Here is a 16,820-nt window from a genome sequence, read left to right on the forward strand (position 1 = left end):
AGACCGGTGGACGATCTTCTAACAAGTGGCAGATGGCCTTATCAGCAGAAAAATCACCCAGACTCTGGCAAACTCACTCTCTGGCTTTATAGAATACTAAGATGGCAAATCTCATTGTGATTCCTTTTCAGAGAAGTCACCCAAAGGGCTCCAGCTGGAGCCCATGGTTTCAGGCAGCCCTAAAATCAATTTCTGCCAAAGCAGAGAGGGACCAGAAGCTTGTTCTGGAGACTCTGGGCATTACTGGGCATTGTCGATAATTCAGCCTCACGTATATAATGGCCTGAACAGTATCTCCATTATGTGATACTCAGTGTGGCTGAATCTGACACTAAATGGCCTCTCAGAATTCAGGAGAGCCTCCCGGAATAGAGAAATATGAGCATGGAGATTTTTGGTTTTTTTCTGAAAAGTCCCTGTTGGAAGGGGAAAGCTTTTTCTGGACATGACCTTCTCATAGACATCCCAGTGTTAACTCCGTTTCTGTGTGAAGCTTTTAAACGGGTCCTAGAAATCTGGCCAACTGACTCAGGAAAGAAAGTTTCTTTCTGCTCTGACGCCCACGGTTGGCTGTCTGAAGGCCTAACGGACCAGGGAACACGCAGCCCTCCACTTTGTCATGACCTCACCCGGAGGCCCACGATGCAGTGACACCAGCACACAAGAGCCTCTCTCTTTATTCCTCACGACACGAGGCCACGCTCTCAGTTACTTGATGGAAAGAGATGAATTTTCCCTGAAACTTCTCTTTGGATTTCTGGTTTTGCCGCTGAAGCATCTGGCAGCACTCAGCCCTGTTTATCCGTGGAGAGCCCGGCTTCTGAATGTAGACCTTTCAGCTGAAGAATGGACAAGGCTGTTCACGCTTAGAGCAGAGGCTTCTCTCAGTCAGATCCATACTTCCTTTCTTGAAAGAGTGAGGATGCCAGAGGAGACCCAGAGCCCTGAACTCCGCAGGAAAAAGCCAAGCCTGCTCAGAAGAAGATACATCCCCTAGACGCTCCCAGGGAAGAACCATGTGGGACGGTGGGGGGCAACCTTCTTTGTTGTTGGGAGAAGTCTGGGCCAGACGATCCTCCAAAGCCCCTTCTCCCTGTGAGGTCCTGGACTCTTCTGACGGGCTCAGTCTCTGAGAAGCAGGCCCTACTGACCAATGACCCGACTCGGGCTGCTTTCTTCCCGGCTCTCCTTTGTGTTGCCTTTGACGCTGCCCCCTACTGGTGAAAGCCTGCTCTGCTTCCTGAACCTTCCCAACCCCCACCTCAGAACCGGCTTCTCGTCTGCCACTGTCTCCATGATAACGCCTACCAGCGACCCTGCCAGATGTCTGACCTGGCCTGGCTCTCCCACTTCAAACAAAGTGAGCGGCAACTAGCACCTGAGCAGTGGCTGTTTATGCAGGACACAGGAAGTCCCTGTGAAGGTGTCCTTTTCCTGTGGTAAGCCTTGGGGCTTCTCCAGGGCTTATGACACAATGTTTAGAAGCAGTTGGCCTCCGGGGACGCCTGGGTGGCTCAGCCGGTTAAGCGTCCAACTTCGGCTCAGGTCATGATCTCACGGCTCGTGGGCTTGAGCCCCACGTTGGGCTCTGTGCTGACAGCTCAGAGCCTGGAGCCTGTTTTGGATTCTCTCTCTCTCTCTCTCTGCCCATGCCCCACTCATGCTCTATCTCTCTCTGTCTCTCAAAAATAAATAAATGTAAAAAAATTTTTTTTTATTAAAAAAAAAAAAGAAGCAGCAGTTGGCTCTAGGTTCGGATCCTCACTCTGCCATTGTACTCTGCTGGGTGATTCTGGTCAAAAGGTTACTCTGCTTTTTTGAACCTCAGGTCCTTCTTTTCTCAAAAAGATGAGGAACACGTGCTTTATAGGATTGCTCTGAGGAAACAAACATTTGATGAACAGCAACTTAAAAATATACACCATATACCTGTAACTGAGTCAATCTTCCTTGCACCACTAAAATGTTTATCTGGAGAGTGGAGGTTAAAAAGTTCATCAAGGAAGGCCTTGGAAAGGAAGAGAAACCATAAAGGAGAAGAAATAGTTCCATTCCTGTGCTCCTGAATCAGGGATCCCCAAATTGGAATCAAGTGTGGCTCTCTCTCTCTCTCTCTCTCTCTCTCTCTCTCTGTTTTTTAATGTTTATTTATTTTTCAGAGACAGAGAGAGAGGGAGGAGCAGAGAATCCAAAGTGCGCTCCTGCTGACAGCAGAGAACCCAATGCAAGGCTCAAACTCACCCACTGTGAGATCATGTCCTGAGCTGGAAGTCGGACGCTTAACCGACTGAGCCACCCAGGCGCCCCAAGTGTGGGCTCTCTTTTGAAACAAGAAATGCTTTAGCCTGGACCGTTGTGTGAGAGACACCTCCCTAGAAGATGGCGAGGGGCAGTGGCTATAGGCTGCCTGCTGGTACAGTAGGCTTAGGCGTTAAGAGTCTAGCATCAACCCAATGGCTAGCAACTCTAGGTCCCCGCCTGGCCGGCCTCGATGCTCAGAGCTGCGTCCTCACCTCACTTCAACCCGTTCTATAGGAGCAGCCTCGCCTTCACCTCAGTGGCATCTTATGTTCCAAAGAGCAACAGAAGATCTTGGCTTCCACTGAGACCTCAGGAGGAGGGAAATATCTAGGGAAGGCTTTCCTCAAACTTGGAACTCACAGAAAAAAAAACATCCTGGATCAGATTTCCTCTGCTCAAGGATCTTGTCCTGGAATCCAAACAGCCCCTCAGCCTCAGAACCAGCCCCACTGCGTGGAGCATAATGGAGGTACTGTTTAAGATATTATATGTGCGAAGGGAAAAAAGGACATATGAGAAAAATGCCTGGAAAAAAATGGATGGTTTTTAAATACGAAAAGTTTGGAAAGGCAAGTGGCGCATTCGCCAGGCGCGGCCTTGCCATAGTCACGTGACTCTCCCTGCTGAGCCTGGACCCTTCCTTCACTTTGTTTCTCCCATGGGCTCTGTGTCTGAACGACACAGGAGTCTAAATGACGTATTTATTTTGATAAGGCCTCAAAGTGGGATTTTTGGGGCCAGCCTTATGTGGAAAAGCAATCCGCACTGACTAGATTAATTGGGTGTTTGCCCACATTCCCCTCCACATTGGGCCATGTAGACACAACTGAAGTGCAAGGCTTTTGGTCAAACCTGCCTCAGGTTTTAAAAGGCTTCCAAGTAGGAAAAAGAAACGCTAACAGTTCACTTAGGTAACAGGGCTTGAGGAGAAATGCGAGGTAGTCTGTGTTGGGCCCCCTCGGCCCTGCTGAGGACCCAGGTCTGAAGGACCTGCGCTGACATTTTCATGGCGTGGTGGTCCTCACTCGCTCTGGCCATAAAGGGTACCAGCCTGTGTCTGCTCGACAAGTCAGTTTGGGCATCATTTTCTTTTCAAGGCTCTCTGGTGAGAGTCTGATGTTCATTGTTCTTCCTTGTTCTGTCTTCTTGTGAATTCTTCGTATCCCCCTTTGCCTGGCGATAATCATTTGGAAGAGAGGGACTGTGTCTTCCTTGCCTTCGTTTCCCTCGCCCGCTCCAAGATTCCTCCCCTCCCCAACACTAGCTTATTGGACTTCATCGATATCTCCTATCCCACAACCCATTCGTTCATTCAGCCAAATTTTATTGAGAGTCTGCTACTCTGTGAGACACTGCTCTACGTGCTGAGAATACAGTGACGGCTCGATGCACATCCCTGCTCTGTGGAGCTTACATTCAAAACCAACAGCAAACTACATCGTATAGGAGAAGGTGGTGAGTGCTGTGGAGAAAAGGAAAACACTGAGAGAGAAATAGACAGCCCAGCGGTGGGGAGGGCCTCGCCGAAAATACGTAATTGGAGCGAAGCCTTGAGCTGTCTAATGTCGTGAAAATAGAGCTCTCCCCAGCACCATCATGTTCTCAGGAAGAGCGACCAGACGGGCCTATGTTGATCTGAAAGCCCTCCTGGAAAGTCAATGCCCTTTTACTAGTTCTTTGGTCAGTGAGAATTATTCTGTGTTGGAAGACAGCGAAATTAGTGAAAAAAAAAACCTGACAGTGTTCTTTTGACATTTGGGTGAGGGCAGTAAAAGGTGAGAGTCTAGTCCAGGAAAGAGTTCACCAATTTCTGCATATGTAGAATCAGGGTAATTGGTAACGCTAGGGTCTCAGCCTCACGTGGACTTAGGATTGCCATTCAGATCCAGAAACTTAAAATCCCAACACTACGATTTGCCTTTTGACCTGTATCCGAAATGGTTCTCTGGGGCCAGTGTAGGACAAGTGGACAGGTCAGTTCATCGTGAAGGAATACTCCATCTTTGTGGCCTGGCAGGTAAGCATGAAATGCTCTCATCCCTGAGTCCTGTATCCACACAACGAAAACACGGTAGTTAAAGAAGAAGAACCATCACTTCTTGGTAGGTGGAATGCGATCTCACTTATATAATAGAATCAGAGGCTTCTTTTCAGACTGGAAGAGACCTCAGACATTATCTAAACCAGACATGCAAATTAGCACAGGCCTGGAGGCCCAAAGCCTGAGAGAAAGCATATGTGGCCGTATAAGAATTTTAATAGAAATTGAAAGTATGACTCATAGCATAAAAACTGCCATTCTCTAAACTCCCCTAGGATATTGGGCAGGACTGATAATTATTCTGCCGGCAGGCCAAAGACTTTCTAAGCTCACAGATTTTTCAAAATTATAGCAAGAATGATTTTCATCTCTTTGGACAAGTAGTACCTAAATCTTATCAAGCATAAGGTCGTTTGTGGTATTAGTAAGTGCACCTAAAGATTTTCATTAGAAGGAATTCAATAACTTCTCTTTAATCTGTTCCAAGCAGGGAAACAGCTCACTGCAATTAGAACTCTGGGTTGGGGTTCAGAACTCCGTCATTTGCTTCCCATCTCTGCTGGTGACCAGCTGCAAGGGACTTAATCTCTCTGAATCTCAGTTAACCTATCTGTAAAAGGTAGGTACCGGGGGGGGGGGGGGATGATTCTTCTAAATTTAAGAGTTTGGAAACCAAAGGGCCCTTTTAAACCCCACTGGGTTCTACTGAGGAGAAATGAGATCATGTATGTGAAAATGCTTTATATACTCCAAAGTGTCCTATAGAATTATAGCCACTATCCTGTTCTGCTATCCTGTTCCAGAGTTTAATTCATTGGAGATAGGGAGTTAATCTTTCTGTGTCAACCAAAGCTAATTTCTTTTGGTTCTCTCTTTAGTGAAGCATAAGGATTGAGTAAATATTGAATTAGATTGTCAAAGACTAGATTTTTCGTCTCCAGTGAATCCATCAACTGGGTCCATCCATCTGTCAATGATATTTACCAAACATCCTGGATAAAAGGACGTAGGACCAAACTCACAATTCAACACTACGAGGTGATCTTGTAATTAGGTAATTAGGTTCATAGTTTGTGAGTGTGGTCAGGGTTTGAGAGGAGATTGTAGTCTTGGGGAGTAAGGAAGAAATAACTTTGAAGAAGGTGGGACTTGAAATGGGCTTTGAAAGGTGTGTTGAATTTTAATAGACAAAGTAATAATACCACTTAACTACCACTTCCTCTTTAGAGTATGCCTGACACAAGAATCTGAGCTTTATCAAGGAGGCATGTTTAAACTTTTTATTGACCCTCCCATGTGAGAGCTTACAAATCCCCGAGATGAGAGAGGAAAAGTCCACACAAGTCCTGGTTAGCGTTTCTAGCTGTACTCTTTCTTCCTCAAAGACTTGATCTTTTCCCCAAAGGCTCTTTCATGAGAAATAAGTTCTTTATTTTCTTATATAGGAGCTTCTCTAAACTGAGTAAGTTGTTAACATCTATACAAAGAACTTGGGAAAAGCTTTTATATTAAAATAACAAACGATGCTATCAATGTCTTGGCTTTTCACTAGAAGATGCCCCAAACCCCTACACCTCTATCTGGCAGGAAAGAAGCTGCTCTCTCTCTCTCTCTCTCTCTCTCTCTCTCTGGAGAGAGAGAGAAGATGGAATTTGTCTTATAAGCATGAGACTAAGCAAGCTTCCTTCAAAGACTTTACAATAACTACTTCCTCCAAACAATCTCCCTGTATAATTTCTGTATCAGTATATTTTGCAAAACAAGTGCATTTGGAATATTTTGTTTCGAGGTGGCCACCAGTAGGTCCTCTGGAGCCCTTCTGGACTTCCTATTTTCTTTCCAAAGTACTTTGGGAACTCACTGCTCAAAATAGCCACAGGGGTCACTTCTAGTTTCTATTATTAACCAAGACCACATGGTAATAGAAATGGAGTTACATCAACCAAGGCCAATTTCATTTTGAGTCGTAGCTCTGTTATCTGGAATGGGATGAAATGTCTGAGTCAAAGTGAAACTTGGTAGACATGAGAGGCCTAAAATAGCAAGAGTCAAGAGTCTGGAGATGAATTGGAGATTCAGAACTTGAATGGCCCACTTAGTCAGTGTGAGATCCTACCGAGAAACTGGCATTAACTGGGGTGGGAGCTGCACCCCACTGGGCACTGCCATGGGAGGTCCCTCCCCAGTGGCAGGGGAGGAGTTGTTGTCTGCCTGAGGGATTGGAAGGGTGCTCTTGAGGTCAAGTGGCCTCCAAATACTTTCCCACAGCCTTGCACCTTTCCTCTTTCCCCCTCCTAGGTTTACTTAAAGCCATTTTCTCTTCTTAAAATGCAGCAGAGCTCATCCCTTCATTGTCATCAGTCATTAACGTTACTGGGCAAGTTGGTGCTGATTGGGTTCTTGATTTCTCCAGGGAGCATCTAAGAGCAGCTTCAATAAACATATAGACAAAAGACATGCCCAAGGAGGGCAGGAAGGCCAACATGGGAGTTTGAAAGCAGCAAGGACCAGGACTAGGGGCCTGAGTGCCTTTGGGCACAGGGACAGGAAAAGGCCAAAACTGTGGTGGCAGAAAGGGTGCTGATGCAGAGCAAGGAAGGCACACTTCTTCTCCCTTAAGTATTCAAATAAAGCTCTGGCTCCCCATGGTGGGGTGATGTCAGGGGACAAGATTTCGGAAGCAATGGAAAGCACTTATTCTAAGAACACAAATCTCTCAGCTCTGACTTCATCCCGGGCCCCTTCACCCAGCACAGGTACACAGGAATTGAGAAGCGTGTGTGGGGTGGGGTGGCTAGAGGGTCCTGGCACATGTCTTCAAAATGCTCACAGTCATTCTGGTATCTTTCTTTCTCCTCCTTGAGAACCATGGGTCAATGAAGCTTATAGAGGCAAGGGATTGCTTACTGGCTGTGATTTGAGGGACGTTTCACAAATAGATTTATTAGACTGATATCTATTCACCCTCATTCTAAAAATTACGACTGTGGGGTGCCTACGTGGCTCAGGTGGTTAAGTGTCCAACTCTTGATATTGGCTCAGGTCGTGATCTCGGTCGTGGGATGGAGCCCTGCCATTGGGCTCCACACTGAGCATGCAGCCTGCTTAGGACTCCCTCTCCCCCGCCCCCTTCCTCTCAAAATAAATAAACACCAAAAAAATTAAGATTAAGTTTGTTGCCATCCTTATTGATTGACCTAGTATTCCATAATATATCGTTTCCTTGTCTAGATCTCTTCTCTTTTGCCTTTATTCTTTTAAATGTAATATTGAATACAAAAGAACGTGTAATGTCATGGAAATCGTAAAGCATATTAATGAAAAGCACATCTGTGAAACCACCTAACTTGCTTCTTGAAATGCAGACACTGAGTCAGGTTCCTGATTTTTTGGACCACAGCAGGAATCCCTTAAGCTAATCATGTCACCTTAGTAGCTAGGTGACATCAGCTGTCTGGAAGAAATTGGCCTTTCCATGGGGTGGTGTATGGAATAGGAAGAGGCAACTGTGAGGCCTTGGAACTGCCCTGTGGGCAAGAGGCTGCAGTAACAGACCCAGTTCTCATACTAGCTTTGTGATTTGGGGTTAACTTCTCTGTGCCCCAGTTTTCTCATATGTGAAATGGGAATAATAATAGTACCAACTAAATGAGGTTGTTATGAAGTGCAAACGTGAAGTGAATAGAATGTTCTTGGCATGTGTAACCACTAAGTGAGTGTTAGCTGTTATCATTATAGGGGAATGTGATAAAAGGAAAGGAAGGAAAGGAGAGGAAGGTTGAAGTCAGTAGGAGTTACATTTTTCCTGCGATGCTACTTTCCTTGGCTTGGTTCTCCTTTGCCTTTTTTTGCAATGGAACACACAGCCGGAGGACCCAGATGTGAAGGGCCTCCAAGGGAAGCTTAAGCTGATCAAAACTGGGCCACAAGGGTGAAGGAGAACCATCATCTTGTGACTAGAATCTGTTCTCGGCAAACTCTTCCCTTTCCTCCTGGATGGGACTGATCATAGCTTCCGAAGAATCACCTTGGGGGTCAAGTGAAGGGGAGATTGGAGGCAAGGTAGAAAGGAAAGGCAAGTTCCATACCACCTCTACATAATATGAAGTCCAAATATCACTCTCAAATTGGGAAACAGCACGAAGAGTTAGTTGTATAGTAAACTCTTGGGAGTCGTTTAAGGCATTTTGCCTATAATTTTCATCCATCGATTCAGTGGCCTTGTCTAAGACAAAGTCCCCATCTCCAAGATGCTTCAAGTCTTGTAAGACAAAAGACTACTATGACAGAATTCATTGAATGCTAAACTGGGGAAACAGTGGCTACAAGCAAAGCTCTCTGGGAACAGATGGATGATCATATTGAGGAGATATCATCTGACTTGCACCTTAAGGTGTGAGGCACATTTCTTCTCCATCAAATATTCAACTACAACATTGGCTCTCCATGGTGGGGGTGTTTTGGGGGTGAGGGGGTAGATTTCAGAATGTGGCTTTCTAAGACATAGATTGGGGTGTGGGGGGGGGAGACAGAGGAGAAAGGGTATGTGCCATTGGGCAAAGCTGTCCCATTCCTGAACCCTGAAAACACCTAGACTGTCCCGGGACATGTGCCTGTGGATCCTGCCTTGCTCAACCTGGACAGCCTTCAAATACACACACACACACACACACACACACACACACTCACACGGAAAAGCTGGTTTTGCCTCACAATTCCACCATGTTGTGGTGGCAAAGTCAATTGATCTGAGTAACTGAGGAAGCCAAGACTGAGAAGTTCCCACCTGGCACTTTAGGCAGTCACCATAGTTGTGTGTGTGTCTGCCCCATACAACCTTGGAATTCTCTTCCTGCAGTGAAGAGAAACCTCTGAATTCTCTTCCTGCAGTGTGATGTATGGTGGTCTATTTCTTTAAAACAGGCAGTCAGTCAATCCAACATAGATACTGAGGGGAATGATCATAGCAAGAGATCTTTTCTTGGATATATTTTTTTAAAAATCCTCAAAGGAATAAAATGTATACAATTTGAATATTCCTGAGACAGATAAGCTCCTTCAAATAAGGGAACTCCTTCCTTAACTAGAACTAAAGGGGAAAAAAAAGAAATGTCCCAACAAAATTCCTCTATACCTTCCTCTAACACTGCAATGGTACAATACTGAAAGTCGTTTGCCTCATTATTCTGGAACAAATTTACACTTGTCTTAGGAAACAGGCTAAGTGTTTCCAATAATTTAGAGAAAGCATGTCCTAGTTGCTGTGTGGAAGCCACACATGTGTGATAACAGTGCACACAGCACACCCATGGAAAAAAATAACAGTGCTTTTACTTAAGAGAAAGGAAGGATAATGGTTACTTAGAAAGTGTCCCAGACAAGCTGTCAAATTGAATTCAGAGAGCTGGAGTCTGACTCCGGGACAGGGCTGGCTGGCTAAATTCCCTTGGGATTGGGGTTTCCTGCCTGCTACAGTTTGGAGACAACGACTCTTTGTTTCTAGCTCTCTCTCTTTCTCTCTCTCTTTCAATCTCTCTCTGGTGAACACACACACACACACACACACACACACACACACACACACACACAAACATGTAGCTCTCCAAAGAGGGTCAGATCGCAAGCAGACAAAACATTAACTCTGGAATTTCAAAGAAAAACAGTTTAAAAAAAAGTAAAATGGAGAGAGCAAGCTACTGTCTATTCTATAATCATAAATCCTGACTTTGGACCACAGAAACAGCACTCTCTCTCTCTCTCTTTCTCTCTCTCTCACACACACACACACACACACACACACACACACACACACACATTCAGCAATCATCCCTGCTTTGCTAAAAATGGATTAGGGGTGTTTCACCATAAAGGAAAAACATATAATGACAAAGTTCTTAACAGGCCCTCCTGTGAGGCCTCAATACCCTTAAATTCTAAGTGCATGTTAACCATCTAACCTGCTCCATTAGAGAGGTTATTTACTCCCTAAAAATAACAGGAGCTCACCTCACAGTGGTACACATGTTCCAGAGCAATCCCCCACGTGCTGCCCTGTCCGAGGCATGCCCACACCCAACCCCACACTCACCCTCCCCTCCTGCAGAGACACTACACTCAGGAGGCTGCCCGAAGCCCACTCTCCCCCAAATGCTGTACTCAGAGACGCATCACCCTCATGCACTACGTGACACGCACAGTGCACAGCTTTAGGAATACGTATTCTGAGCTCATCTCTGTGTCTTTTCCCATCAAAACGAAACTTCTCAAGGCATCTTTTAACTTGTGGAAAATTTCAGAGGCGTAGAAACGCAGAGACAGAAGTCGACAGAAGCGTAGAGGGCCCTTTATCCTGCTTTAACAAGCAAGGACTCAGGGCCAGTGTCCTTTTAGCTCTCCTCCCACCCACTCCTCCTCCCCAGCCCCCATTATTTTGAAACAGATTCCTGGCTCTGGGTTCCTTTGCTGAGCTTCCTGTCCCACAGGGAGACGCCCAAGGGGACTTGGTCTCTCAGCTTCACGTGAGCCACCCAGAGTCCATGCAGGGCCCCCTACCTCACGCCCATGTCACCCATGAGCCTTGTTGGGAGGCCTTGCTGCTCCCACGGGGCATGCTCATACACCCCCAGAGAAGCTCCCCTGGTCCCCTTCCCCAAATCGAGCCTGAACACATATGGCGCCTCCACACTGCGGCCCCCACACATACATGGCAGGCCCAGACCCACTGATTGGTGTTGGGGTCGACCACCTTCCCCTGGTTTCCACAGCCATTTCCAAGACTTCCAGGGGTGTCCCGTCTTTAACTGCGACCTCGAAAATTAAATCATCTAACGGACACCCCAGAGAGGATGTAATGCAGGGGGAATGGCAAGATCTGGTGATACATCACCCATACTCCACCACACACTATTTAATTGCTTACTGGCGTAATCTACAGATCTCTGATTCCAAGCCCCTTGATGGCAGGTGCTGGTTGGCACACCATGTTTCTGGGGCTCCACCCAGTGTCCCAAACACGGTAGGTTCTTAATAAATGAAGAGGTGACGGAATAAGGTGGAGAAGGACGCGAATCACAGAATTTTGGTCCCTTTCTGACCAAGGTACCGAGTGACTTTAAGCTCTGCCACTTGCCTTCACTCCCCGTGTGGTCTCAGCCGGGCCCACGTCACCTCTGGCCTCACATCTCTTTGGGATTTGCATTTAATGATTCTTTCATCTCTCCATGAGTCTCAGAGAACTTCTTGTACGTAGCATGTGTTTTTCTAACTGATTATATGCAATTTCATTTTACTCCTTATGAGTTCCACGTGCATCTCCCCAAGAAGACCTTACACACCGCCGGTGTCTCACCCGTGGTATTGCCACGCCAGGTGATATGCTAAGGTACCCTTCTCAGCCTTCGGCACAGTGTCAGCAAATGGGAACCCCTCAAAAATATTCTAATTATTTTGCAATAATGCCAACTATTATTACAATTCATGGAGCAAACATGGAGCACTTATTGGAAAGTCAGATACCACACTAATAAGTGATTTCTGAGTACTGTATCAGCCCTCGAGGGGTACTAAAATTGTCCTCATGTTATACATTAAGAAACTGACACAGAAAAAGTAAGTGACTTGTCCAGGATCATACAGTCTGTGTACAGTTTTTTCTTTTTTTAAACTTATTCATTTATTTTGAGAGAGAGAGAGAGAGAGAGAGAGAGAGAGAGAGCATGAGCTGGGGAGGAGCAGAGACCGAGAGACAGAAAAAGAGAATCCCAAGCAGATTCTAAGCTGTCAGCACGGAGCCTGATGCGGGGCTTGAACTCATGAACTGTGAGATCATGACCCGAGCCAAAGTCAGATGCTCAACTGACTAAGTCATCCAGGCACCCTGAGGTTTTTTTATATAATTTTTTAAATGTTTATTTTTGAGAGAGAGAGAGAGTGAGACAGAGTGAGAGCAGGGGAGGAGGCAGAGAAAGAGGCAGACACAGAGTCCAAAGCAGGCTCCAGGCTCCGAGCTGTCAGCACAAAGCCTGACGCGGGGCTTGAACTCATGGACCACGAGATCATGACCCGAGCTGAAGTCAGACACTTAACCAGCTGAGTCACCCAGGTGCCCCAAGTCACCCCTAGTTTTTAATTAAGATGCTACAATGCCGAAGTAAGAGAGGAATATCTACCTTAGGTAAATTCAGAGCATGAATTAAATAATTTAGTTAATTCAAATTATCATTACATGCTTGAATTAAATATGTTGAGATGATGATATGAGAAACAACCTGGAGGGAGGAAAGAAGCCAGAGGCTTACGTTTGAGCCCTGCTGTACCCTAAGACCTGGATGACTTCAAATGAACCCCGTAATCTCTGTGCCTAGTTTTCATTACCTACAGAATGAAATAATAATAATAATAATACCAGCCCTGCTGTCTCATGGTGATGGCATGAGGCGCAAATGAGATAATGGATGTGCAAATGCTTGGCAAACAATAAAGGGCTGCAAAAAAGGGGCTGTTGCTATGTGCACAGGCCCCTGCCATCTGGAAATCTCCTTGAGGGAAGCCAGGCTCTTGTTAGCACGATCTTCAGTGCCAGTTAGGCATTTCTCTCCAAAAGATGCGGAAAGGTAGTTTCTCCCCGCCTCTTTCCCATACTTGGAGTGTAAGCAGACAGACTTTTTATCCATCAGCCAAGGCAACTGCTAACGATGGCTATTCCACAGGCTGACAATCTACCCGCAGTGGAGAAGTGGTTTTGCATTTAGCAGCCGGTTCTGAAAGCCTTCCCAGGCTGGGGCAAGAAGCTCAGTGCTACATGGGCCCTTGGCAGGTTTATGAGTTCCAGGAGTTAATAAACAAGGAGCTCAATATCCTCTGACTTTTGGAGAGGCAGAGGTATTTAAATAGATCCAGCATGAGGAGCTAAGGAAATGAGGGTTTAGCCATGCAAAGCAGCCCTGGACCAGAGGGGTGCGCTGATGACTGCATTTTAATTTTCCAGCTGAGAGCACTGGGGGTCCCTAAGGTTTACTCAGAAAACAAGGTGGAGCTCTGACCTGCACCCCCAAACACACTCCCACCTCCACATGGAAGGCAGAGAGAACAGGTTTGGCGTTAGTGGTCCCGGCTCCAGGTTGCGGATGTACCTGGTAAGGCCACTTAACTTCCAGAACCCCAGTGTCCTCCCTATAAAATCAAGGTACCGATACCATATGTATTATTTAGATACATACGGTGAGGGCTTATAAGAGGAATTTCTGAGATGTGAAGTGAGGTGCTAATGTAAATTTGTTAAAATCAGTGATAACGATCACATCATCAATGACAATGATGAAGAGAATGAATCCTGATCAAGTGGTCCCTTCACTCAACCCACACCTTCATCAGTCAACCTGTAGGTCCCGGGCTTCCTTCACGAGAGGCCAGGAAAGGTCAAGATCAACCCCCGCAGTGCATCTCCAGGAAAACCCTGGTCAGGGGAGGCTCTGAGCTGGTCTCCTTCTCCTCTTTCTGGTTTGTGTCTGCACTGTAGCATAGGCTTCCCAATTTGGGCTGCAGCTTATGAGAGTAAACTGGAGAGCTTTAAAAAATTCCCAATGTGCATGTGTCACTCCTAGATATTCTGAAGTAGAATTGGTCATGTCTGGGGCCTGGGCATCAACATTTTAATCATTTTTTTCATTTAAATTTTTCATTTTTTTTTATTGTGCCAAAACATCCATCGCAGAATTTACTGTTCTATTTTTCAGTGTACATTTCAGGGGCATCAAGTACGTTCGTGTTGTGTAACTTTCACCGTTGGAACTTTTTCATCATTCCAAACTGAAACTCTGTACCCATTCAATGACAGCTCCCCATTCCCCCCTCCTCCTGGTCCCAGGAACCATCATTCTATGTTCCTTCTCTATGGATTTGCCTACTCAAGGTGCCTCGTAGGAGTGGAGTCGTACAATATCCGCTCTCGGGCACCAGTGTTTTTCAAAAGCTCTCTCAGTGATTCTCTGTGCAGTTCAGACTAGAACAGTCAGGGGTTGGGTATGACTTCATCTTTGGGAAAAGAGAACAGTACAGGGGCATGGAAGGAGATGACACTGGGGAAAACTGTGGCCACAGGGGAAAATAATGGGCAAAGTTTCAGATCTCTGCTGTGACAACATATAGGCCAGATACTGTCTGCATGGAAATCGGGCCACAAGGGAAAAGCTGTATTTGCCAGGGAGACCATCTGAAGCAGGGAAACCTTGACTCCTACAACCGGGGTTGAGTCTTTGCTGTGCTGTTGACCAGCTGTGTGCTCCTTCAGCGAACCACTTAAAGTTGCTGAACCTCGCTTTCTCTCTCCCCAAAACGGAGACAGTCTTAACTACCTCTCAGGATGTTTCCAGGTCAGAAGCAGAGGCAAAGCAAGAGGGTGTCTAAGGTATTACAAAACCTTATATAGACGACGGTTGTGGCTGCTATCGTAAATGGGTAACAATTGCTTCTGTCCTAATTTATTTTTTTAAAGTGCATTAGCCTTGATAAGTAAAGTCAAGCGAGCACAACTGTTTTAACTGGGTCCAATCTGCGAGTATAGAATACGTTGGGTAAAGCGGCTTAGAGACTGCTATAAATTAATTTTAAAAATCAAGCCTTATTTCCTGGGCACAAATGACCCTCCGAGGGTGCAATCATTTGCAAGAGACAAGCTGGAAGGGTGATTATGCCATTTTAAAGAAAAAGGCACTCTCATTTGATAAGTGAATGGAAGAAGCACAATAGACATCATCTCTTCAACTTCTTTCCTTTGTGTGTGATGCCAGCACCTGCCCTTTGTGAGGCACAACACACACACACACACACACACACACACGCACGCACGCACACACAGCTCTGTTGCTCTAGAAGAACTCTGGGCTTGTTTGGGGCTGTGTGTGTGTCTTATTCCAACAACGTGGAGTCAAGGTGGCTCGGTGTTTTCTCTTGAGTTTTCCATTTAATGTTTTCAGTAATCAAGACAGCTATTAGAGAAAAAGCAGGAGAGGAAGAGAGAGAGGGAGAGAGAGAGGGAAAGAGGTGGGGAGGAGAGTGAAAAGGAAGGAGAGAGAAGCCTGATTAGCTTTGTCTTGCTAATGCACTTTGTTTTGTGGATGATGGGCCTTTCAGACAGATTCAGACCACCTCACAAGGGGGGAGGCAACACAGAGAAGCAAGACAGCTCAAGTGGAAAGCTTTACTGGGGACAAAAGATGCACCTGCAAAGCACAGACTTAATGGTCTCTAGAGGCCAGGGCCGATGTTGGGAGATAAATGCCCCGGCACCACCTGAATGAGGTCCTGGCAGCGTGCGTTTGCCTGGATACTACAGTTAATTCATTTCAGAAGAGGGGTTGTTGCCCAGCAAGAGCGAGCTACTCCTGCAATAAGCCTGAATAAGCCCAGTGGCACTGCAAATGCTCGGCCGCCCTGTACACAAAGGAGCCAAGGGAAGGAAATGCAGTATGGTAGGTAAAGGAGAGGGCTGAAAGCTAAGACCCCTGGAGGAGTAATGAGCTGCAGCTCATCAATGCAGCTCAATTCAGACTTGCTTCTAAACGAAAGTCTTTATTTTAAGCCCATTATCAGATATTCTCTCATTGGCTCGGCCCCAGTCTCACTGGTTGCCAGCAGGGTTTAGCCTGAACAACTGAAGGAACTTTGAAGGATCTCCTTCTTTTCCTTTCCTCCCCTTCCCTTTCTCCCTCTCTCCCTTCAGTCCTTCTTTTTCGCTTACCCTCTTCTTTCCAAGAGCTGGATCCTTATCCTCAAATGAAATTTTAACTCAATAAATAAACCAGATCAAAACAGTGTGGCCCTGATGAAGGCGGAGCCCTCACCTGCGGTTCTAGAACATCCCTTTAGAAGCCCAGAGCTCAAGAGTCAAACCCCTACTGACTTAGTTCAGTCCTTTTATTTGACAGGAAACGAAGATGCGGGGCATGAAGTGATCTCCCCAGACCAAGCCAAGGGTGCCCTGACCTCGAATTTAATATGTTTGTCACTATAATATATTTTCTCTATTAAGACATCTGCAACATGATGTTAACTAGGTCAGCAAGTAAAATGTGGCTTGGACTGCAGAATGAGTCAATATGACTTTAGCTTTCATGGCAAAATCCAAAAAAATGTGATTTGGAAAGGAAAACAGTAGCATGGACCCAGCGTGGGGTAGGAGGCGGGGGAGAGGAAATAAATGAAACCACAAAAGTTTAAAAGCAGATTCACCATGTTGTATATTCCTTTCACTAAATTCTCTGGTTATCATCTGATTATAAATTGTTAACAGGAAACACAAAGTTCTATGTGATCAAAGGTGTGACCATGGCCAAAACACCCATGCTTTTTGGGTCTGCCTCCTCCATAACTCACGAGGATTCTGAATCAATGTTCCTTAAGGCTTTTCTGTTAGAAGAGCTTCATGTTTCTCTGAAATCTTATGCTGAGCTATACTACATGCAACCTACATGGAAAATTT

General features: G+C 45.8%; 1 protein-coding gene and 1 long non-coding RNA gene across 4 annotated transcripts in view; one reads left to right on the forward strand and one right to left on the reverse strand.

The window, feature by feature from the left end:
• FLI1 (Fli-1 proto-oncogene, ETS transcription factor) overlaps positions 1-16,820 on the reverse strand; it is a 131,082-nt gene that overhangs the window by 13,422 nt on the left and 100,840 nt on the right. The window lies entirely within an intron of this gene.
• Positions 4,872-5,330, forward strand: LOC132661084 (uncharacterized). Its single transcript, XR_009602032.2, has 2 exons — positions 4,872-4,961; positions 5,284-5,330. It is a non-coding gene; the product is annotated as an uncharacterized LOC132661084 (long non-coding RNA).

The sequence above is a fragment of the Panthera onca genome, chromosome D1, assembly GCF_046562875.1.
Source record: "Panthera onca isolate mPanOnc1 chromosome D1, mPanOnc1 haplotype 2, whole genome shotgun sequence".
Classification (NCBI taxonomy): Eukaryota; Metazoa; Chordata; class Mammalia; order Carnivora; family Felidae; genus Panthera; species Panthera onca.